Consider the following 26653-nt stretch of genomic DNA (forward strand, 5'->3'; position numbering starts at 1 on the left):
GCATATTGTATCTTGCTACTCATGTAGGCAAGCGCTTTAGAGCACCACAAAGGGGTAGTAGGCCCTCTATACATATAACAATACAATACATTCAAGACCGCTCCATCCCCTGTCTTCTTGGCCCTGTCGTTTAGCTCCTGCCGCCTTGCAGCCGTCCATTCAGTTAATGCCTTCTTGCATCTGCATTCAACTCCTGCATTCTTCGCTCTCAACATTCTCATCCAACTGATGAGTGATTACCTCCTCAATCCCATCCCTTCTGCTATTTCCTTCTTTGTTTTTTTTCCTGTTATTTTACTGAGTTTTATATTGCACGAACTTGACCCGAAGTTGATATAGCACGAACTTGACACAAACTTTTATGTAGCACAAACTTGACACGAAGAAAGGCCAAGAGGCAAACATTCTTTCAGTCAAGTACATCTCTCCAGTTTAGTGAACCAAGCAGTTAGCCTTCAGCCACCGGTCTAATTCGCCAGTCACTCTTCCTGGTGTAAGCAGTCTTCAGCCTTGTGTTCACTCTAAGTATTGTTTTCTGCTGTATCACCCTTCAAACTATGCAATACATTTCATCAGGCTCCTGCAAGTACTGTTCCTACCTCATGTATCTGTCCTGTGAGTCACATGAGGAAGCAGTAAGTAATATGGTATTCTGCCAGTATATCAGACTTTAATTATTGTTCGCTTATATATAGGCTACCTCAATATTCTGAACATGCGTTTATAGGGGCAAGAAGATATTTATTCAGTTTAACCCGACATATATGCACCCCCTTGACACTTTTCTTTTGCACAGACAAAAGTGACATTATTTGAGTAAACAGCTTTGTTTATTTTGCTGCTGAACATGTTATTGTCCCTAAAGGGGCATACTTTGTCGAAACTGGTTTAATGTTTATGCTCCTAAACTTGTTTTTATCACTCACGTTGAAATATTTGCACCTTTCTGCAAAAATAAAAGAGGCATTGTTTGACTGGATGGGTTTGATGTGTATGCTGCTAAATTGTTATTACTTTACCAGTTACTTTGCAATATTTATGCCTTCATGCACAAACAAAGGGGATTAGTCTGACTAAATAGGTTTGATTTATGTATGCTGCTTTGCTGTCTGCTGTACTTGTTACTGTTTTGCTAGTCACTTTGAAATATTTGAGCCTTCAAAAAGGGAATTGTTAGTTTAAACTGGTTTGATTCTTGAATGTGCTGTAGTTGTTGTTCATCAGTTGCTTTGAAATATATGTGCCTTTATGCACACACCAAACGGGGAATTGTTTGACTAACCTGGCTTCAATTTTGCATACTGCTGGACTTGTTTTTACCATGCACTTTGAAAGTATTTTCACCTTGATGCAAGAAGAAAGTTGGATTGTTTTGTAAAACATGTTTGATTTTTGTATATTGCTGGACTGGTGATTGCTTTATTTTGCACTTTGAAAGTATTTGCACTTTTTCTTTTCCTTTACCAACTACAGTTTGTATAGATTTTCATTAGGTACTTGCTGATATGGTTAGTTTTTATTCTACATACAGTGTTATTTATGGTGTTGCTTGCACTTGTCTGTAATACGTGTACCTTAAATCTTGTATTTAGCGTTGTTTACACTACAGAAATGATAAATTAAAACAAACATCTGCATCAGTGTTCTGAAGCATCAAAACCGTTTTCTTCCTCTGCCTTGTTTGCCAGCCTGTTTTGCAGTGCTTACTAATAAAGAAATTTTGATTGAAATTGCTTCCTCAGTTCACGTTATTATCATGCACAACCCTTGACAGTCGCTAGTGTGTAGCATGCAGATAATTCAACAGTCTATTTCTCTTGACTTTCGCAGGATACTGAGTTATAGCTTGTGTACTTCCCATGTATATTGTCAGTCGAGTTTTTATGGAATTGCTGGTTTGGGTTTCTCTTTCAAAGTTTCAAGGTATTGTCAATTCTATATCAGACCCTTCATAGTTGTTTTTTGTTCTTCAGCCATAGGCAGTTCCTGAGACAATAGGATCACTCCTATGCATTGTTCTGATTGCTGCCTCAGTTAAATAATCTGCTTTTGACAGTATTGTTGCAAATGGCATAGTGTGTATGTTGAGAGTGTTTCCCACTTTCTCACTAGAATTTACAGAAAGACAATATCAGGGCTCGAAAAATCCAAAAAATGGTACTAGTCCTGCAGAACTAGTACCTTAAAAAATTTACTCGACCTAACTGCAATCTACTTGACCTCCGTCTCTGAAAGTGGAGCAAATGTGACAAGATAACAAGATTTAAAGGCATCTTTATTGCTCATTAACTTTGTGAGCAATAAAAATGCCTTTAAATCTAGTTATCTTGTCACATTTGTTCTGTTTTCACAGACAGAGGACAAAAGTTGGTTTGTTTTCCTACTCGCCAGAAAGGGCGAGTAGGACCTAAAAACAGCTCGACTTTGTTAAATGTAGCTCGACTATGCGGGCAGTCGAGTTGAATTTTCGAGCCCTGAATATAGAGGCATTTAATTTAAATGTTGGAGGTTTCAAATTAAAATATGCTAGATTTCTGGGTGGTAGGGCAAAGTGGTACATGGTGGGCCGCGCCGCGCCGCCGGGGGGAGGGGGGGGGCCTCTATGTGCTTTGCAGGGGGGCCCCCTCAAGTTTCGTTACGCCACTGCTGCGGCCATCTCCACCACCGCCTCGGGGATTCTTACAGACCCAAGTCCACTGCCTGTGAGTGTAACATGGAGAGGATGTGGTCTGACTGCTGCCAACCTTGGAACTGGTGAAACCAAGATTCGAGCCTCTGGTCGACTCTTCATTCTGTAATTTTGGGCAAATCATGTAATCTCCCTGTGCCTACCCCAAAAAATAAAAAATAATGAATGTGTCCTTCTGTACCTAACCGGAGCTCATGTAAAACGCTCCAATACCTTCGGGTCGAGTTTGCGCTATATAAATTTGGAGAACTACAAGCCCGCTTTCATTTTAACATTGCGGGTTTAATGGTGACAGCTTCTTTCACTGGTGTTTGAAGTTGCGGAGGCAAATTGCACGGGAGTTTCTGTGCCATGCTTATGCCAGTTCTGTGTGCCTGTGGGGCGTTTGCACCTCTCGTCTGTGTGTCTGGGAAGCTTGTGCCGCTGCTGCTGCCTGTACTACGCCTGCTTAGTGAGTCTGGGTCGCTTGCACCGCTTGGCATGTGCTCTGCGTGTTTTTTGGGGGGTTGGTGATACTGGTGAAGGCCTTTACACTACAGACTATAGGGGAGGGTGGTGTGAGGTGTGTCTGTGTCGATCCCTTCACGTGACACGTCCTGCCCATGGCCCCATTCATCAGCTGGTAGATGATTATACATACATTCACACGCATCCTTGTTTATGTTGAAGATGTTGAAGATGTATAAACACACACACACTCCATATATAGAACTTCATGTTTACAGTTCATGATTATAATTAGGGCTCCCGGTTTTCCGTTTTTACGGATTTTTACATATAAATACAGACGGGAAAAAAGTTTTCCTTTATCTGTATTTATATATAAAAACGGGGAAATACTGGTATATTTTGCTGTGCTGCCGTCTGGTGTCTCCCCTTCCTTACAGGCTTAAGAGATGACAGCTTCCTGTGCGTAAACAGAGCTGCCAGGCGCACCCGAGTACTTCACAGGTCTTTGAAAGACCATTTATTTGTTAATGAGGCTTTGTTGTTATTTCACCCCTTTTATAGCCCCTGCCAGAGTCAGATTAGGACGGACTCCGCTCCCTGATGGAATTAGCGGGTCTGGGAGGCAGCAGCTGCCTCCGGGGATGCAGAGCCGGTGCTTGACACGTGGATATAAAAAGTGCGCCCCCTCCCCCCTTTCTCGGCGGCAAGCTACAACTGTTCTTCCCATCTCGTGGTCCTTCTAAAGCTGATCACTTTCCCACTTGTGTGGGTACATCAGCTACCCTGTTCTGAGGTGTGATATCCGTGAGAGCAGCAGTCACTGGCTTGTGTGTGACTGCAATCAATATGTGACTAGCTCTACTAGGACTCGTATTATGAGGTGCATGGATTAGTAATGTAAATAATATGACGGCCCGGTACTACACTACATACCTTGTTGAAAGCAAAAACCCTTTGTATACGTAGGTGTGTGATTTGGGGGTGATGGCCTAGCTGGAAAGAGATCCACTGGGGGATCAACATCATAGACGCTTCACAGGTCAGGATGGGCACTGGGTAAAATGCTTTGTCGGCTGGTTCAACAGGATTGCCCTGTCAATATGATATGTGAGGGGGACCCTCGAGGGAGAATGGAAGTGGTGAAGCAAGGGGTGGTGGTTGAGGGAGCGTTGGAGGAGCGTTGGAGGAGGTAGAGGAGGAGAGAGAAGTCGAGGCTCAATGTTTCTTGAGCTTGTGAACTGGGAGACACTATTTTGTTCTAAATTTTACACGACGTTCTGTATGTGGAAAATCACTTAAAAAATTGCGTGTTTTTTTTTCAGAACAAAATCTTTATTGAGAGATTGCAAAAAGGACGCAGCACTCCGGACACCGGAGGAGCTGCAAGCAGATGAGCAACATTCACTGAAAGGCAATCTATACAATAATTTTAAGGAAAACAATTACCCCAGCCCTCCCATACCCCTTCCCCCCCACCAACTTCCCCCACCCGGATCCCACCCTAACCCCCTGCACAATGTCCACACATTCCTAGAATGAAAAAAATAATTTATGAAACATTCGATGTATACTCTCCCTCACCCAGGATCTAAGCGCATCTGTCCTGCATCAACATCATGTTGCACTGGCGGCTCCAGCCACAGTCCTCTGTAATCTGCCCATCTCCTCCATATTTTATAGTGTTTCCTGGGGCAGCCTCGGGCCTCAAACACTGGATGCTCCATCCCCATGCAGAAATCTAAACCCTTTTTCCATACTCCCACGGAGGGGGCCCTAGGGTCCTTCCAGGCTCGAGCCACATCCCTCTTGGCTACTGTAAGGCCAACAAGCAGTAAATGCTGTTTATAGATGTTACCACCCCCTTGTTCCATAACATGGAGAAGGCCCTACTGCGGCGTACGGTGAAGCTCCCAACCCAACACTTCAGACAGACAGTCCCATACACATGTCCAGAACCTTTCCTGCGCACCACATGACCATACCGTATGCATAAAGGTGCCCACCTCCCGACAACACCTCAAGCATTCAGGGGACGCAATCAAGCCAGCCCGCCATAGCCTCTCCCTAGTATAGTGAGCTCTATGTAAATATTTGAATTGAATAAACCGTAGGCATACAGCAATGGCCGCTCCTCAAGGGCTTCTCTCCAATCTTCCTCTTCCAGCTCACCCATGTCCCCCTCCCATGTGGTCCGCAGCTTATCTAGCAAAGGGGAGCAATGCGTAACTAACGTCTGGTAGATGCGGGATATCTTTTTATCTTCCAATTCTCCCATGAATACCTTAGCCTCCCGGGGGCTGAATTCGGGCAAGGAGTCCAGGCCTTCCAAGGCGGGTGAGATGTCATGACGGAACTGTAAATATTTAAAGAACTGGTTTTGGGGCATGTCATAGTCTTCCCTCAGCTCTTGGAACGATTTAAGGGTGGTACCTTTCATAACATGGCCCAACGCCGATATTCCTATCACGTCCCAGCGCGGAATCCCTGTAGGGACGCCAGAGCCGGCAACCGACCATTCTGCCACAGTGGGGTTTCCTCCGTCAGTCTTTTCCACCATCCCATGCGACGTAGCGCCTGCCGCAAAAAATTGCGTTTAACGAATTAACTATGTACATCTCACACCGTGGCATTTTATTTTTTAAATGCTTTCATAATATCTTAAAATGTTTGTTGCATTCCAACAGGCAGGCTGCATGAAGCGAAATTAAATGTGTCATTAAACAACACAGAGTGCATGTGCATTAAATAATTACAAATGATTCTAAAGCGTGTCATGCGTGACGTGCACTGTGTGCCCCAACCTGCAGTGCCAGGCGTGTATTAAACAAAAACCGAATTATCACACTGAACACAGCTCTGCACGTTTGTATCATGGGAATTCAAGCCAATAGGCTTAAATCTTTTAAACCGGAACAAAGAGTGAGGGTTAAGTTCTACCCAACAGCAATCTTCCTTTCTCCCCAAGCAAGAGTCTAATGACCCAACATGAGCTGTGTCCTGCCTGCCTCCAGGCCTTCGACAGAGATCACAGATTGGGGCTTATTTACAAGCTCATTGCATTGCATTGCATTGTCAATTTAAATAAATGTGGAAAAATACTAGCTGTAGCGTCATCTTTTACTAGTGGCAAAAATAAATGTGGATAAATACAGGAAAAATGCCCGAAAAATAAATATGGATAAATACAGACGGAAATGGCAAAAAAATAAATACCATAAAACCGGGAGCCCTAATTATAATTAATTTACAAACAAGCACAGATTTCAAAAACTCTGCGCGACAATGCACATGGTAGTAGGGGCTGTAAAAACGCGCTTAAAATACCATTGCACAACCATAAATAAAACTAAATAAAAAGCAAGTCTTTTTTTCGATATGGCATTCCGAACGCACTCAGAAGATACATTAGTGTAAATGGGGCCACCAATTAGTCCAGAATTCCCAAGTTTTCTTTCCTTTCGCAACCGAGGATTCTTGTGACCTCTTGTCCGAATTAAGGCACTTTGTGGCTGGCAACTATTCATGCTGTGAAACAGCAAAGCCTTATTTCCCAGGCTGACCCTGGAGTTTTCCCTTCGTTAAAGTGGGGAGGGAGGGAGCCAGTCCCTGCATGATCCGGGCCCCCAGGGTCAGAGGCTGCCCCTTGAGCTTCACCCCCCCGCCCCCGGTCACACGGCACAGCTCCGTGATGGGGCACTTTCGCTGCTACCCATGTCCGCCCCGGGACCCGTAGAAGGTCTGTGAAGACCTGGGTGCTCTTCAAGGCGGCGCCAGGAGGAAATGTGTGCTATACAAACATGGGCGCTGCTGTAACATCATGACTGGGTCAGGGGACAGGCTGCAGCATATTACACGTCATCTCTGTGGGTGGCGGGGGGCAGGACAGAAGGAGCGTCCCCTGCTGCACCCTCTATCCCGAGGAGGGACACCGAACCTCTACATAGGACTACATTTCCCAGAACGCACTGGTTGAGTACATTAAAGCATGGGGTGGCAACATAGTGTCAAGTTGACTTCACACTATCCACCTGGATGGCAGAGAGCACAAAAGGGCGAATGCGCCCCTGCGCTGCACTACAACTTCCAGAATGCACTGGTTTGTTCCATGAAAGGCTGGGGCACTAGCTGCGCACAGAACTCCCGGAAGGCAGCCATTCTACCCCAACGGCCATCTCCACCACCGCCTCGGGGATCCCTACAGACCCAAGTCCACCGCCTGTGAGTGTAGCACTGAGAGGATGTGGTTTGACTGCCAGAGCTGCCGACCTTGGAGCTGGTGAAACCAAGGTTCGAGTCTCTGGGTCGACTCTTCATCCTGTGATTCTGGACAAATCATTTAATCTCCCTGTTCCTACCAAAAAATAATAATTAAACAAGCATTTACAATGCAATAGGTTTCGCAGCATTAGAGTTTGAGTTATTGGCATTGTATGACAATGCGTTGCAAAACCTTATTAGCAAACTTTGAATTGGTGAGCAGTGAGAGTGTGTGCAAGAGTATGCTGTTCGTGAAAGCAGTGTGGTAGAGAGTGCAGGAATTTGGATGATCTGAGCAATGTGGATGATGCACATCATGCACGGGGCTGACGCAGTTATTATTCACACAGCTCTGATGATGCACCTTAGGCACAGGCTCACAGCTGTTATTATTCACGCAGCTCTGATGATGCACCTCACGCACGGGCTCACAGCTGTTATTATTCACATAGCTTTGATGATGCACCTCACGCACGGGCACACAGCTGTGTTATTATTCACACACCTCTGATGATGCACCTCCGGCACTGGCTCACAGCTGTTATTATTCACACAGCTCTGATGATGAACCTCAAGCACGGGCTCACAGCTGTTATTATTCACACACCTCTGATGATGCACCTCCGGCACTGGCTCACAGCTGTTATTATTCACATAGCTGTACGTCTTTCCTTGGGAGACGATCCAAGGTATAGAGAATATCTGGCGTGATTTGGAGACGCTTATGGTCTTTGGACGTGTTTTGGATTAATATCATCGTCCGGATCCGAAAACGCGATTAAGCCACGTAACGTGGACACCAGGTTTTTCGCAGATATGGAGAATTGCCAAATGATATGCTTGGTGTGATACACAATAGCGAAGACTAATTTGGAAAATAGGCTGGGATTGTATACCGGGTTTGAATGCGGTAAAGTACTGCTTGTTTTGTTTGCCCATTGTCCTGATGAGGCCTGAAACTGCCTGACAGGCCAAAACGCGTCGACAGTTTATTATTGATTTCGACACACTTTGTTTGATTTGGAAACAATACGGGATATATTCCCTAGAAGTTGGACTGACTTGAGAAGCCATAAAAACATTGAGTTGTGCTTCATCTACTCCCAGATACAATTGTGGTGTTCGAAGAAGGAATTAAGGTTATAAGAGACATTACCGTTTTTTCCTTATTTGCAAACTATTGGGCTTCAGACATAACCCATGGATTAAGGGTCAACGTTTGTATAACTTTATTTGTTATTTATTTTTTCTACCTGTATGTCTTGTTAAAAATTGCTCGATTCAAGAGAATAGACATCATGTGATTTATTGATGTGTATGATTATAATACTACAAATTTTTTTTGGGAAAAGACTACTAAAAGAGTACTAGATATCACTGATGTGTTTTGTGTTTCTTTCAGATAATTAGCCGTAAGATGAACATAAAAATAGAACAGTTGATTTAGTCATTTACAAATGTGTATGGTGGAGATAGATAATTGATGGTATCTTTCTCCATAAATAAGTATGTCTAAATTGATACCATTGGCATCACTTGTATTTTGCTAGGTTATTATTCACACAGCTCTGATGATGCACCTCAAGCACGGGCTCACAGCTGTTATTATTCACACAACTCTGATGATGAACCTCACGCACAGGCTCACAGCTGTTATTATTCACACAGCTCTGATGATGCACCTCAGGCACGGGGCTGACAGTTATTATTCACACAGCTCTGATGATGCACCTCACGCACAGGCTCACAGCTGTTATTATTCACATAGCTTTGATGATGCACCTCACGCACGGGGCTGACGCAGTTATTGTTCAAGAACTACAAGGTGTGGGATGTGCACAGCCTATGTTAAATGTGATGGTTAACCGTGCCTCCTGGGTATCACTCTCCTCCTAGAGTGTATAGAATAATCAACTTGTTGCAGGACTATTACTCCATAATCCTCTCACCCTGGGCATCAGGAAGTTGCTGATACTACAGCAAAAAGAAATTCAAAACTCGACTGTTAGTTGTTTACAAATTCAATTCTGTTGATTTTTATTCATCTTCATTCATTCTTTTTTCAAAATATATCCATGTTATATCCACATGTATATTTCTTCAAATTGAGGTTTTCATTATTCCCATTTTATCTTTTCCAATGCATTTCAGTGCCAACTGCACCTTCGTCAGGGAAATCTGCAAAGTTATAAAACAAAAACTTGCTTCAACCTGTCCTATTGATATCAACAAACAATAATAATGACTCAACTTAATATTAATACTACGACAGTACATTTAAATTACTGGTTTCAACTGTGAAATGCTTCTGTCCACGTTAACAATAAAGCTTTCAATGCTAAATCGCTATCACGCTAATGTTTATAACTAAAACATCCTGCTAGTACTTTCGGTAAGTTACGCTGTCATTGGTGTTATCAAAAAGTGTACTATACTGATCAGCCGCCGTCATTACGCTTGCAAAAATAAACATTTTCACCAAGCAAACGCTTTAGCGATTTAGCATTTAGAATATGATAATTCCTAGGTCAGGGATAAACAACACATAATATGTAACAACCTAGGCAATTCAGTACTTAATGCTTAATAGTAAAGTGACAAGGGAGAAAACATAACTAAACAGAAAAAAAATTAAATGACTCAATTTATTATCATGAAAAGATAAAAAAACAATGGTTAAAAATTGATTCTCAAATGTAATTAATCACATATGGAGATCAACATTACATAACATCACAATAAAAATAAAAATTACAGTTTCGTTATATAAAAAGGAAATTTATAAAGAGAGAGAAAAGAAGTGGCATAAAATACTTCTGACGCGTGTTTCGGCGACCAGCGCCTTCTTCTGGAGTAGCCACGAATGATCTGATAACAAAAGAATTTTAAAAGTAACATAAGCAAATGTTTTTGACACTTTATTAGTTAAAAACAACCATTAGATAAGACAAGTCCCTAGAAACACTGATTCTGATCTGCATATTACAACAAGTCTCCCCCATTGTCACTCAATAATTCTCAAAAACCAATTTTTCATGGCATTCAAAAAGCCTTATTTCATTGCTCATTCTTGTTCAAAACACATATGTTAATATGGGATAGAGTCAAGTGAATTAGACATAAAAGGCAACAGGTCTTAATCCTCATATTCGGAGGACCGTCTTAACAACGACGTTTTTCGTTTGAAACCCAAAATACAGGTATCTAACAATATAGGAGTAAACTTTTGCCTTCATCACTGGAAAAATGTCACATGCTTTGGAAATCTGATGTTATCTATCCCCTCCTGTAGTGCATCATTTAATCTACTTGGGCATTTTGGAAAGCTTCCCTGGGAATGCATTCCGCCCATTCCTTACCGTTGGCTTCGAGGTTTGTAACTCACATTTTCTGGCTTCCTGTTTTCCTGCTGTATTTGTTTTAGGTTGTCGAGGACGTCTTTGTACCTCCCTTTGAGAACCTTGTTTCCCATCGCCCCTTGTATTCTTTCACGAGTCCTCACTTCCTGTAAACAGGCCTTTTCATTTTATTCTTATTTTCTCACATTTGTTGTGCGTTCAAAGACAGAGGTCAAATGTCAGACGGTGTCTTCCGAGGGAGCTTGATGTTTACTCTTTTTTATCTGACTTAAATACAAGACTATTTATGTGACAATCTTGTCTGGTAGTGGGAAAGAAAAGGTCTTTTTTTAGCACACAACAAAATTGAAATGTCTGTAAATGAAATGTGCAAATATTTCAGAATATTTCTGAAATACAAAAGTACATTTAAAAAAAATTCGAAACTTTGGGAGAAAAAAATATTTTAATACGATCAAAACAAATCAGTACAATAGGTGATGCCATTTCCACAACTTATTGTTTATGCGCTGCATAGTTTTATCATTAAAACAGTATGTGCAAATGTAATTGTCATTTTAATTGAAAATGTGTTGTCTGTGATGGCAATGCACTCCCCCAACATGCATGCTCCACACTCTACACCACATCACTCTAAAACACCCTACTCCACTCCACTCCACGGCACGACACTCCACTCTACCAAACTCCACTCCACTCTATGCCACTTCATCTAGGCCACTCTACTCCACTCTACTCCATCTATGATTCTCCACTGTATGATATTCCTCCACTGTACAACACTGCACTCTATGACACTCCATGTTAAGACCCTCCATGCAACTTTACTTCACTCTACGCCACTCTACTACACTTTGTGACACTTTACTCCAATCCATGCTACTCTATTAATCACTTCTCCAATATTCAGCACTCGACTCTACGCCACTCCAATCTACTTCACTCTACAACACTTTACTACAATCTATGCCCCTCAACACCATACCCCCTCCACTGTATGACACTCTATTTTACTCCACTCTACTCCACTATAATCCGCTTCACTCTAACACTCTACTCCACACACTTCACTCCACGACACTCTACTCCAATAAACACCATTCCACTAGACTCTGACTAGTGTCTATGCCACTCACCGTAATTTTTCTCGATACTACTCCATTCCACTGTACGACTCTACTCCATCCACTTCATGACTCAACGCCATTCCACAACACTCTACTCAATGCCACTCTACTACACTCCACTCTACTACACTCTTTGCCACTATACCCCACTCTTCGCCACTCCACTCTAAGACAGTCCACTCCACGACATGACACTCCACTCTATGGCACAAAACTCGACTCTACCAAACTCAACTCTACCACTCTATGCCACTCACACTAGGCCAATCTGTGGCACTCCACTCTTCGACATGCCACCGTACTCCACTCTATATACGGAACTCCACTCTATGCCACCCACTCTTAATACACTTTACTCCACTCTACACCCCTCAACTCTTTGACCCTCGACAGTACAACCTTCCACTCTGAAACACTACTATACTCCACTCTACTCCCCCCTACGCCACTCCACTCTATGTCTGCCACAATACACCCCTCCACTCTGACACACTGCTTTACTCCACTCCACTCCCCCATATGCCACTCCACTCTGACAGTCTACTCCATTCTATGACAATCTACTCCACTCTACACTTCTTCAATCTAGGCCAGACCCCTTCACTCCACTTTAAACCACTCCACTCTGTGACTGTACTCCATTTTATGACTCTACTTGACTCTATGCCACCCTACCACTCCACTCTGACAATCCATGCTACGACACAGTGTTGCACTCTACTCCACCACACCACACTCCACCACACTCCATGCCACTCTATGCCACTTCACACTAGGCCAGTCTACGACACTTCACTGTTCCGCATGCCACTCCACTCTATATACGGAACTCCGCTCTATGCTACTCCACTCCACAACACTTTACTCCACTCTACGTCCTTCAACTCTATGTCCCTCCACAATACACCCCTCCATTCTTGACACTATACTTTACTCCACTCTACTCCCCCCTGTGCCCCTCAACTCTCCACTCCTCCACTCTGACACTCTACTTTACTCAACTCCTCTACTCTCCACTCTGACACTCTACTCTACTCTTGGCCACTAAACTCCACTCCACTCTATGCCACTTCACTCTAGGCCAGGCCACTCCACTCTGCGCCACTTCACTCTACTCTGCGATTCTACTCTACTTTACGACTCTACGCCACTCCACCACACTCTGCTCTGAGGGCACTCTGCTCTACGACATTCTAAGACACTTTATTCCACTCTACGCCCCGCCACTCTACGCCCGCCACTCTTTGCCACTCCACTCTTTGCCACTCCACTCTTTGCCACTCCACTCTTTGCCACTCCACTCTTTGCCACTCCACTCTTTGCCACTCCACTCTTTGCCACTCCACTCTGTGCCGCTCGCATCTACGCCGCTAAAGTTTGGCCATACTAAACAGCAGCCACGCTATTATACAACATAGCTATAACACTATAACACCTTAGCAAAGTAAGAGTTTTTCTGTCTCACCTCAATGCCTTTGAAATGGCTGCACTCTTAATACCCCCTCACTATCTAGCTCTGCTTTACCTTTGTATTCTGAGATAGATGTACTGCTGTACACTGTGCTTCTCTCCCATCTGTGTCATGAGGTGTGTAACCTGCTTTCTTGATTTTTAGGTCGAACCTAGCGCAGCTCGCATGCGCTACTCTATGGGAGGCTTCTTGTGAGCGCTCCAAACTTCTCCCTGTGGCTAGGACTTTCCCCGCATTAGGTTAGTTTTTGCCTGTGTCAATAATTTATCGTAGCTTGCAATTGGCTACATTTGGGCTCATGTCCCACCTCTTTAGCAAATGCTCGTTCCCACGCCGTTTGGCTTGTGGGAGCAAGCAGCGACACACAATGCATTCCTTACATTCCTTACAGTGCGCACGCATTACTCACAGTCTTCTTGCATTTCTCTTTGTGTTTCCACCTGGGGCCTCTCTGAGGACCTTTGTTTCAGTGCACGCGCAACACTCGTTGTCTTTTTGTCTTTTCTTTCTCTTTGTATTTCACCGCTTTTATGGTGTATAACGTCAGCTATTAGCTATTGTGTACACGACACATGCCTAACATTGTAGGTATACTTATTTATTGGTATGTACAGCCTGTATTCAGCCATTGTTTTCAAAAGGTGTCTGATAATCCTGGGTGCGGTGTTTATTGTGCTGTCTCTGTGATATGTGTATTAGCGCATAGTGACCATACACTGTATTGCTCCATGTACAAGTTAGAATCGGCCCTCATTTTACACACTGTTTTACACACTTTCACTCGCTATAACCCTATAGTGCAGCTGCTGTTGTCGTGCCTACTGCTCTGATGGGGTTTGTCGTGCTCTCGTCTCCCGGGGGGACTACCTGCGCAGAGTTTCCTACCACTGGCTGTGCCCAAGTGTGCCTTATTGTTTTTTTATTTTTTTTTATTTTTGAAAACCTTTATTGTAATGATGCACACAGCTATTCAGCCTAACATCCCGGAGGCAAGGCAGCAGGGTATCAGAATGGTTATAGTGCAAAGCGATTCATATCAGAACAGTGCAGGTTATTTTTTATTTTATATACAAACAAAAACATAAACCGAAGCGCCCGAGGGCGCAAAAAAGGCAATGGAAGGAAAAAGTGGCTATGAGTCAGCAGGAGGCGTCATAGGCTGGAGAAGATTTAGAAAGGAGCTTAAGTAGGATGTAAAAAATAGGGGGGGGGGAAGGAAGAACAGGAGAATCAGAACATGAGTAGCATAGCTGATGTCAACTTCTACGGTGACAGGCGCTCATCGCGAGGCATCGGCTCAGGTGGCAGACACAGATCACCTCTGTAAGCGTTCCAAGCCCCCCACACCTTACTCCACGTCTGGGGCCGCCCCCTGGCAGTATATACAGTCTTTTCACGCAACATACACCAATCCATGTTGGCCTTCCATTGTACCACCAGGGGGGCCACGTTGGATCCCCATTTCTGCGCGATGTCCCGCTTAGCGACCATGTTGCCCAGTGTAGCCCATCGAGTCTGCGCCGTGCTATAATCATTCGGCTCCCAGACATTAAGGAGGCACCTACGCGCCTCTGCAGCCAACTCCACCCCAGTTACCTCCCTCATCACTCGATGTATCCTCTCCCAATAAGGGGCAATAGCGGGGCATTCCCATAATATATGCATAAAAGTAGCAAGGGCTCCGCAGCCACGACGGCAAAGGCCATCTGGCGAGAAGCCCATATGCACAAGCCGGGGGCCGGTGACGTACACCCGGTGGAGGATTTTGAACTGGACCAGCCGCAAACGCGAGGAGATGGCGACCTCCTTAGGGGAGGACACAGCACTCTGCCAGTCCTCGTCGTCCAGTTCCAAACCATCGGCCACCCACTGCTCCCGCAAGCGCTGGAGGAGGTCGACCTGAACATTAATCAGCTTCTTGTAGGACAGAGAGATGGCGCTATCCGGCATATGCCCGTCCAGGACTCGGTCCTCCAAGGGAGAACTCTCAGGGATGTCACCCTCCTCCGGTCCGGCAGCGGCTATTGCGTGCTTGAGTTGGGCATAACGGAAGAACTCTGTTCCACTCAGTTGGTATTCCACCTGCAACTGCGGGAAAGTCTTAACTCCCCCCCTGGTCAGCATGTCCTCGACCCTCGAAATACCTATGAGGTCCCATTTGTCGAAACCCTTGGTGTGCCAGAGCTTGCCCAAAATGTCGGAATCAAATAGAGGGGTGAATTTCGTCAGTCTGCCCTGCCAACCCTGTATCTTATTGACCGTTCGCCACGTGTGGACCGCCGCCTTCGTCGGACCCGTGCGGTTCCGATCGAAGGATCTAGAATAGAGGGCGCGGTAGTAATTTCCCCCTTGCAAAAGCCATCTATCCATTGCATAACCCGGGCTGTCCACAGGACCGTAAAAACCGTGGTTAATAGCGGTAAGCTGGGAAGCCCAGTAGTACCTCCGTACGTCTGGTAACGCAATGCCCCCGTCGTACCATGGCATGGTGAGCTTCTGGACAGCGACACGAGGCCGACCATCCCAAAGCAGGGCACGCTGCAGGCTCTCAACCTCCCTGAAGTAACGAGCCGGGACAAGGTCCTGAGTATTCTGCAAGGCATACAGGAACCTGGGCAGGGACATCATTTTAAATAGTGCCGCCCGGCCCAGGAGAGAGAGAGGGAGCTTACCCCAGCTCTCCACATCCCTTCGCAACCGGTGGAGCGGGGGGAGTAAATTGTGGTCATACCTCGCTTTAGGGTTATTTGAGATGTAAATCCCCAAGTACTTGAAGCCTTGCCCGGCCAGTTGTATGTTGCAACCTCTGGGGAGGCGCGGCGTGTCACCCTTGAGGATATAGAGGGAGGATTTGGCCCAGTTAATAATCAGGCCGGAGTAGCGCCCAAACAACCTGAGCACGTCACACGCCACAATAAGCGACTTGCAAGGGGAGGTGAGGTAGAGCAGGATGTCATCTGCGTAGAGGGAGACCCTGTCCTCGAAGCCCGGGGACCAGGAGATCCCATGCAAGTCAGTATGCGAACGTAGCATAGCCGCGAGCGGCTCCAGAGCCAGCGCAAACAGGAGCGGAGACAGGGGGCAGCCCTGTCTGGTGCCGCGGTGGAGCGCAAAGGGAGCAGACATGCGGCCGTTAACCGTGACAGCAGCCAGAGGGCTAGCATAGAGAAGCTGCACCCAGCCCAGGAAGCCCGGTCCAAATCCAAGCTTTGTCAGCACCGCCCATAGATAGCTCCATTCCAGGGAATCAAAGGCCATCGTGGCATCAAGGGAGGCAAGTACCGCTGGTTCCGTAAGGGAGTGTGCTCTGGCCATAACCCCGTGCAGGCGTCTCAGGTTGAGGGCAGTATTGCGGCGGGGAATAAAACCGGACTGGTCCGGGTGTACCAAGTCGCCTATAACCCGACCAACCGATTGGCCAGCAGTTTGGCCAGGATCTTGGGCTCAGCGTTAAGGAGAGATATGGGGCGATAGGACCTACAGACATCTCGCGGCTTGCCTTCTTTATGGATAACCACTATGGTGGCCAGACGCTGGTCCAAGGGAAGGACACCCTCTTCACGGGCACGGAGGAACATATCTCTCAAATAAGGGGAGATCACATCCGGCCGGATCTTGTACAGTTCAACCGGTAGGCCATTGGGTCCGGTTGCCTTGCCCGCACGTAGGGCGCGGATCGCCAGAGCAATCTCGTCCGCAGTGATGTCCCGGTCCATATCGGCACTATCTTCTACCGAAAGACGAGGAAGGTCAATCGCCGAGAGGAATTCAGCTGAGTCGGCCTCGGAGCGGTCCGAGCCGGAAGTATAAACGCCCCGAAAATAATCCGCGAACGACTCGGCAATGGCACTCGGATCGGTGACCACTACTCCGTCTTCGCCCAGGACTTCCGGGACCACCCGGCTCGCCATCTCCCGCCTATCCAGCCAGGCCAACAGCCTACCTGCCTTATCCCCGACATCGTAGATGCGGCCCTGCTGTTCCTTCGCCAAGACCAGGGCAGCGTTCGTGGCAAGATCATGGTACTCCGACTGTTTCAGGGAGAGTTCGTGCAGGAGAGAAGGGTCGGGCTCGGGCCCCAAATGGGACTCGAGATCCAGGACCTCCTCCTCCACCTGCAGAGTATCAGCATCACAAACTCGTTTCGCCTCTGCGATGAGAGCTAGGGCTTCGCCCCGCAACACAGTCTTGAACGCTTCCCACAGGGTGATCGCAGAGTCAACGGAGCCCGTATTATCAGTAAAATATAGGTCAATGGCCTTGGTAAGGAGTGCTCGCGTGTTATGATTGCGAAAATACCAGGGATTCACCGCAGCCGGGCGGTTGGACAGGGTGACACCGAAGTCAAAGGAGACCCACACCGGCGAGTGGTCAGAGACGCCCCTCGCCAGAAAACGTGCCTCGGAGATGGCATGTGACTGCGCCGCCAGGGTGAGGACATAATCCAAGCGGGACAGGCTCCCGTGGGCACCAGAGAGAAACGAGAATTGGCGGAGCGCAGGATGCAGTAACCGCCAACAGTCCACCAAACCCATGGAGTCAAGGAAGGTCGGCAGCCACGTCTGGGAACCCGGGAGGTCTCTCGGTGGCTGGCGATCGAGAGCGCCAGAGCAGACTGAGTTGAAATCGCCCCCTAGGATCAATAAGCCCGAAGGCAGGGACAAGATGGCGCCACCAAGGTCCTGGAAGGTGCCAGATTGGAGGCCAGGAGGAACATAAATCGAAAGCAGAGCCAAGGGACGCCCCTCCCATCTTCCCGCCACAGCTGCGTAGCGTCCTCTATCATCAAGTAGTGTGACGTCTATTTCAAGAGGAAGGGACGCACGCACAAGGACGCCCACCCCCCGGGAGCCCGAGGAGAACCCAGAGTGGGCAACCATTTTGTAACCCTTACGGTTCAGGGCCCTACAGGAGTTCCCCACCAAGTGCGTCTCTTGCAAAAGTACAACATCAGGCATGTGTCTCTTTATTAATTGGATCACCACCCCTCTCTTAACACGGTCTCCTAGTCCATTGACATTCCAGCTAAGCACCTTCAATTTCCTACCCCCCATCACCCAACAATCCGCCCGCCCGACTCCCACCAACTCAATCATCAAGTGTACAGTAAAACACACAGTCCATTGCCTCAAAGAAGAAAAAGAGATAGAACAAACAAACAATAAAACTTGCATAGTTGCACCCCCCACCCTGCACCCCTGCATGTGACTAAAAAGCCCCCCCAACCAGCAGTGTGCCTGTCGCCCCATAACTACTCTACAAGAAGACACCCAGAGGAGTGAGGAATCTCCGCGAACACCTCCCGCCACCCTCCATGTACTGATAGGAAAGATAGTACGGCATCACAAAGCTACATTCGACAGTCCACTGAGGCAAGCAAGATAGACAAGGAATCACCCACTATAGAGCCAAGTCTCATAGGTCCGATCCGCCAGCTGCGCCACCTTCATGGTCCTCCTGTGTTTCTCGGCGAGTCGGTAGAGTGTCCAGCCAGTCACTAACGTTCTCAGCGAAGTCAAAGAAAAGGGCACGACCTTCGTGTTCGATCCGGAGCTTAGCGGGGAACATCATGGAATACTTGAAGCCCAGGTCACGCAATCTTCGCTTCACCCCTGCATAGCTCTGGCGCTGTCGCTGAACCGTCCTGGTGAAATCCGGGTAGAAATGGACATCGGCATTCTGGAATTTTAGCGGGCCATGCCGTCTGGAAGCCTGCAGGACAGCGTCCCTGTCACGGAAATTGAGCAGCCGGGCTACGATAGGCCTGGGTGCCACGCCCGACTTCGGCGGGCCACCCGGCACTCGGTGGGCACGCTCCACCGAGAAAAAGTTGCTGAGGCCAGGCGGGGCCAGGTGGGTCCTGATCAGGTCTTCAACGAGGAGGTCCGTCGCCGCCTCCTCCGAACCCTCCGGTACACCGACAATGCGGACGTTCTGCCGCCTGGCCCGGCTTTCAAAGTCATCCAGCCGTCTCGCGAATTGTTCCGCTGTCCTCTGCAGGTTCCGGACTTCGGTTTGCAAGTCCGAGACGTCTCCCGTCAGGCTGGAAGTCTTGATGTCCAAATTCTTAACCCGATCATTAGTTTTGCCCAAGTCGGCTCTAATGAGGGACAGATCAACGGCCATGCCATCCACCTTGTGTGTGAGGACTTCATGCTGTTGCTGCATGTCCGCCCGGAAGTTTGTAATGGCTCCCAAAATGTCGCTCAGAGTGGGCTCAGAGCCGCCCGGCGAGCCCGAATGCTGGATGTCCTTGGCAGAGGGCCCAGTGACAGGCGGCGTCTTCGGTTGAGTATAGCGCTCAATCCTATTCTGCTGTTGTTGCGATTTACCGCGGACGCCTCTGTTCGATGGCTTGTCGGGGTCCCCCTTGCCCGCCATGTTAGGTCCAAGAGGATAAAGGGCTACGCCAGGCAAGTCCAAGCCCAGAGAGTCGGAAAGTTGTCCGGGAAGACAGTAAAATGCTGTCCCAGGTTCGTTTCGTTGTCCGGATAGCTCCGCTGTCCAGTACACCTCGCCGCTGATGAAGGCAGGCGGGCACTCCGCAGATCGGCAGTGCGTAGTGGCGGAGTCCGCAGAGACAATGGCACTGAGCTGGCACGGAGTCCCACTCGACGTAGCTCAGCGTAGGAGACACCGATTCGGGATCTGAAAACGGTTCTCGCCTCAGTGGGCCCTCAGCAACGAGTATCCACCCACGTGGATCAGGATTACGGGCAGGATAGTTTCGGAGGATCGGAAGGTCCGCGGAGCTCCGAGCTTACGCGGCCATCTTGGTTGCCCGCGAAGCTCCTCCGTGTGCCTTATTGTTAACCCGATCCGCTTCTGTAAACAATTAGCGGGGCCCACAGCCAGGCTTTATGCTACATGTCATGGCTGTTGGCGAATATTTTATACAAATAAATGAATACCATGCCGGCCACAGGATCACTTCTCACTTACACCACTCTGCCTTCCATCCTTATAAGGTTGGCAAACTCCGCCCCATTACATTGGGTGTAGAGTGCACAGCCTATGATGCCTGGGTACAGCATATGATTTATTTTAAGAAACAAACCCCTTGCGTCTCAATATACTCAGTGTTCTACACACTTTCACCTGCTGTAACCCAAAAGTGCAGCTGCCTTTGTCCTCCCTGCTGCTGTGATGCAGTTTGTTATGCTTTCGTCCCAAAATAAATAAATATGAAATAATGAAAAAACTAAGTAAATATAATTACAATTGGTGATTTCTTTGTCATAAGGATAGATATACCACCCACATACACCCCAGCAAAACACACTAACAACATGCATTCCACCAACACACACCATATAACACACCACTACATTCCACTCCATACTACTGCCCCCATATCACTACACTAAGCAAAACTTCAACACCAAGTTTACAATACAAAACACAGCAACCACACTGCTCTACAACATACCTTAAAACATTCCCAATAGCTCTAGCTGAACCCTTATAAGGCCCCAAAGACGATACCTATTGGCTATGCCAATGCTTGTCCGGTGTTGTTCAGCTTTCTGTGCTCACTCCCCTTAACTTGCGAATTTTGTTCTTTTTTCTCTGCGGTTCGGATGTCATTGTGATCCCATTTCGGTCCCACCTCTGTATCATAAAATATATTTCTATCCATGAACCTGGGCCCCTCTTTCTAATTGTCTCATGAAGGTGGATATTCATAAATATAATTACAGCGGTGACTCTGAAGTTATGGTTGGCACCTCACTCTATGTGGAATCGCTTTTTTGCATCTTTAATAACTTTGTTCGACTTTGAATAATTAGAATCAACGCCAAGCGAAATGCAATTCAAAATGTAATCCAGAATCCTTATACATTTGGTTCACATTTTTATATGTTTCTTAAGATTTAAAAAAAAGGTTCTAGACTTGTCTTTTGTAAGTTCTACGTTTCCATTTTTACGTGTTTCATTTGCATAATACAACCCGCTGGATGTAAACTACATTTTATTTAAAAGACATTCTTTCCATGATGCAGGGCCTTTTCTTGGTTTGGTGATTTTTCATCCATCTGTTTTTGATATACACGCAATATATACAACCGTTTTGTGCACATGTGCGAGCTGAATAACTCATAAAATGTTAATGAGTACTGGGAAAACATGGATAATAGTTTAAGAAGTACAGACAGTACATTTTTGTGCCTGTATAAAAAAAACACAGCACATGCACACCAACAAATATGATAAAGTTGATTGAGAATTCTCTCATCCTCTGAATGTGTTTACATGTTTGAAAACGAAGTCAAAGAAATGCATATGCATAGATGTAAACATACTTATTTAGATGGGCACAAATATAAAGGCACTAATACAGATTAGAACATTGGAATGTTGGGAGCTCCATTGTAAACAATGGAGTGCTCTGGGCTTATAATGGCTGGTATGAGCCTGGAGCTCCAACATTCCAATGTTTCTTTGTTCACAGCTCTGGCTGTGAACAAAGGCTTCAGGGAACCTGAGGGGAATCCAATCCCCTAACGCTCCCAAAAGGCTTTGTTTTTTTTGTTAGAACATTCTGCCCTCTAGTGACAGAATGTTCTAATAGCCTTATAGCCCTTCGTAGATGGGCTATACCCCTATTCAAGTCCCTCTCCCTTGTTAAAGGCCCTCGCCTTCGGCTCGGGGCCTTTAACGCTGGAGAGGGCCTTTAATAGCCGGTATAGCCCTCTACGGCGGGCTATAAGGCTATATGAACATACCGATAAATAGAGGCTAACTCAGATGATTGCAGATGTCAATTGCAATAAAAAAAACGTGCAGACATATACACACAGCACAGAAAGAAACTGACGCATGAAATCACACTGGAATGGAAAGACAACCCATACACACAAAGATGCACAGAGATATAACATATAGCCATATAATTGCAAATCAATAAAGTTCCTCAATAAAACATACACAGACCTGCGCAGATAGACAACACAAGCATTTTGGGTTAGAAGAAATAAACTAAAAATATACATAAAAAATGTGAATCTTTCATTAAAGATACAAGGAGAAGAGAACTCATTATTGCGACCTTTATCCATGGTCGCTGCTCACAGGGCACAAGAGATGATGGACAGTTTCATTGTTTCTTCACTAAGTATCATTTGACACTGCTGAGGAGAGCTAGGCAGACGATGAAGACCATAGGAGACTTGGCCAGTTGCACTCCTTATGCTACAACAGAAGAGGGAGATCTAGCATCATACGCTTCTTGCCCGGATTGTTGTGGTTGGCCTAAATAAACATGCCCATTTCCTTTAGGAGGGATATTACTCCACCCACTGTATAGATTGCAATTCAAATTATCTGTTTGCAATTGTCTTTGCTTAGTAGTTGTGACTAAATTGGATGGGCTGGATATGCAACTGTGCTTTAACTTATTACCACATTAATTGCATATTACGGATTCCACCAGTTGATGTTCCACGTTTTTATGGGCAGAACATTTTTCATAGAGAGGATTCACAAGGCGCACAACTACCAATGGTAAGTGTTTAAGGTTCTGCAGGATAGCGTGACTCCGGTGGCATGGTGAGCACGCTACCCATGTATTGGTATACCCGCCCCACTTAGGGCGATAAATGCAATAAGAATAAATGATGAACAGAATGCTGAACAGTGTCAAGCATTCACCCCAGTAAAGAAATCTGGGCCTAAATCCATTGTATTTATTGCTCACCATGCCATTCCAATTTAGACACAGCCTTATGCAAATCAGTCCACCTGCTCCCATGGGAACAGTCCAGCCTGAACTCCCAGGCCAGGTCCTCCCTGGATCAGAAACAAGCATCCTTGGACCGATTTTGGGGAGTCACTCCTCATCAGCAAGGATAGCTAGACTCTGGTGGCATTGGGACCCACATCTGAGCAGACCCGTCCCACTTAGAGTGAGGGCGACAAATGCAAAAAGAACAAATGATGGCTTAAATGCTGAACAATGTAAAAACTCACCCCAGTACAGAGATCTAGGCCTAAGTCCATGTTTCTTTGCTTACAACACCATTCCAGTTTAGACCCAGCCATATGCAAATCAGTCTTGACCCTGTTCCCCATGGGAAAAGTCCAACCCGAACTGCCAGGCCAGGTCCTCCTGGACCGGAAACGAGCATTCTGGGACCGGTTTCGGGTCTCATCTCTTATCAGCCAGGATAGCTTGACTCCAGTGGCATGGTGAGCACGGGACCCACGTCTGGGCATACCCGTCCCACTTAGGACAACTCATGCAATAAAAACAAATGACGCTTCAACATTACCAACGTAAAAAACACTTTTAAGACTCTACCTCTATTCTGTAACTCAATTAGTGCTCAGTTATGAAACTTTTCAACGGTAACTTGCAGCCTCATGCTAGAAGTATTTGCTGCACACACTTTAAATAGGTAACCAGGTTAAAGGTACGTACTCTTAACACATAATGTCATTACCGTTCTATTTTAAGCATCACAAGTGCAGTTAACAGGCGTAATATTTACACCTTTATAAATATAAACCTTTCTGTGCTTTATGATCCGTACATCCTTATAAAATATGCTACTCTTTCAAATATCCATTAAATCAATGGGGTTCACCCACGCTTTCAAATATGTCATATTTTGTTAATATTAATTGCAATCTACTTGATATATATTTTATTTCTTAGAAGCATGTTTTAGAATTGTAACATTTATATGTTAAGTAACTTTTTTTTTTTGTTCCACCTCGTCCACCTCCTGCTTCTCTGGACTGCATCCTTTTACGTTTTTAAGGTACTCACAACGCCAAGGTACATGCAACAGTTACTCTGTCAGTGATAGTAGCACTGCTTCTTGCTGGGCTGTTTAGAATACTTTCCCCCTTTACATTTCTGTGGTACTGGAAACCTGATGTTTTGAAGGTTTTGCAGTTGCAAAGACTGTGTTTTGCAAAATTGCAGGATTTGTGACCGCAAAAACCTGGCTCAAACTGTACTAAAGTTATAGTGCGAGACTACACACTACACACATGTCTTTGCAATTTGTGCATTGCAAGTTACAGATACTTACGAATCAGTAGGAAAAGAGGACATGAAATGAGCATTTCCCTCTATCAACTAGCAATGAGAATTATCAATGGTTTGTGACTGCAGTTGCGTTTCCAAACCACTGATTGGATAACTACACCTGATAAATGATGGTGCCCATTCGCAGGAGGAAGCTATGCCTAAAGGGTAGTTTCCACATTGTCAATGTAGGCTGATGTCATGGAGAAGAGCACATAGTATAGTCCAGGGCACTGCTGAAAGCACAACCCCCACTCCTAAAATGCCCTATGGATCATGCCAGCGTTTTTTAGGTCTCGGCCCGACGTAAGCCTCGCATGCGCTGCTCTCGTCATACAAGGCGTCTTGGAATCAATACGATTCCAGAAGCCTCGTCCCAGCTCCTCCTTCAGTTTTGATTTGTGCGCATTGTTTGGCGTCTCAAATTATGCCAAAGGCAGTGCAATGATTGCACTGAAGGCATATCCATCACTGCTTGTTGCCAGCGTGTCTCCTTTTATCCACGCCCAGCCGGATTGGATCTCTTACTGGCGGCAGGAGACAGTGTCTCCTAATTAGCTGCCTCACACTTTTTTGTTAGCATTCGCCTTTGGCAAAGGCAGCCGCGTGTTTATTTTTGCATCGCGCTTTCACTTAAAGTGAAAGCACGATGCAATTATAAACACACGGCTGCCTTTGCCAAAGCCGAGAGCTTGTTTCTACAGCTCTCTTTTCCCTCCGCTCTCGTTTCCCTTTCTACACTTCTCTCATTGTCTTTTGTTCTCCCTGCACCATCCTCCCCCATTCTTTCAGCTCTACATATTTTCTACCCCACTCCCCCATCTCCGTACAATTCTTTCCCTCTAATCCCACATCTCTATTCTCTCTTTCCTTCTCCTTTATTCGTCATTAGCTCCCCACCCCTCCAGCTCCTGTGACTCTCCTTTTCTTCTCCTCCTCCCTTCGTGGGTCCACCCACCCTCTTAGTCTCTTCTTCTTTCCCTTTCATCTGCTCGTTCTCCCCATCACTCTCTTTTGCCACTGTAGGCTTCTCCCACCCTCTGTTTTCGTGCCCACCACCCCCTCCCCCACCGTACTGCATGTGTGCGCGTCCCCTACTTTCTTTAACCTCTTGTTTGATGTGATACAGTGGGGGTCTTGTGCCCGGTAAGGAGGGGGTGGGTGAGATATTATGCTAATGGCGCAGAGTCTGCCTCCCCTGCCCGGGGCAGTAGATGCACAGGGCAGGCGGCAGGCAGGAGGGGGACTGGGCTGTAATCGCGCTAGACCCAGATGGAGCCCGGAGCCCGCGCAGGCCCACCCTGCTGCTACTGGCCCTTGTTTGGCTGGGGGCGCTGCTGCCCATGGGAGACGCCAAGGACACCTACTACCACCGCCCGCTGACCTACGGCAGCCGCTACAACCTGTACACTTCGGGCAGCAGCCTGCAGCAGTACCCGGGCAGACCCATGGGGAAGCACAAGTAAGACCGCTCCTTTCTGCTGCGCCTGCTACTCGTCTTTGCGCTGGTTCCCGCACCCCTACACGCGCACGGCTTCATGCCCTAAGAGCAGAGACATTGGATTATGCAGCAGGGGAATACCAAATTATGCGGCAAGGTTGTCTAAATTATGTAATAAGAAAAAGTAAGTTATGAAGCCTAATGAGATACATTTTTTGAAAGAAGTACTGACTTATTTACTCATGTTTACACGTCAATACTGTCAGGGCAAATGTTTCACTTCATTAGTAGCACTTAAGGACCCAAATACAGCAATAAGCTACAGAAAGGGGTCCAGTCAGCCCTTTCAAAGGGGCCTTCACTGCACAGCAACACGGGTCTCAGGGTTTTGAGTAGCTTTTGATCTGTTTGAGCTAGAAATATTGTTAAATCTGCAGAGTATGCAGGAGATTATCGACTGTGTGGTAAATGGGGCAAGTCCTTGATTATGTGGAAAACCCGTGGCTACAAAAACTCCAGCGCTCTACTTAACAGTTAGGTCTAGTACTGGTTAAAAATAGGTCTCTCAGGGGCGTTAGATCTAAATATGCATCGGGCGCATGGTACTGGGGCCCAGAGGCTACAGGGACCCAATGATCCTCCATTTTACATCCCATCGTCAGGCAGCCGGGGCACATTCTCTGTGTTTGCATTAGGACCCCTCGCACCCTTGCTCGCCACTGAGGTCCATATGGGGACAATTGCCCGCCAGTAACAGCCACGAGGGACAGGATGGGGACTGAAGCAGGCACGTGGAAAAGAGTGTGATATAAATTAAAACTTGC

At 46.5% G+C, this 26653-nt stretch overlaps 1 protein-coding gene across 1 annotated transcript in view; it reads left to right on the forward strand.

Moving 5' to 3' along the window:
• PROS1 (protein S) overlaps positions 1-26653 on the forward strand; it is a 469412-nt gene that overhangs the window by 76164 nt on the left and 366595 nt on the right. The gene's annotated exons all lie outside the window — the stretch shown is intronic.

This window comes from Lissotriton vulgaris, chromosome 8 (genome assembly GCF_964263255.1).
Source record: "Lissotriton vulgaris chromosome 8, aLisVul1.2, whole genome shotgun sequence".
NCBI lineage: Eukaryota > Metazoa > Chordata > Amphibia > Caudata > Salamandridae > Lissotriton > Lissotriton vulgaris.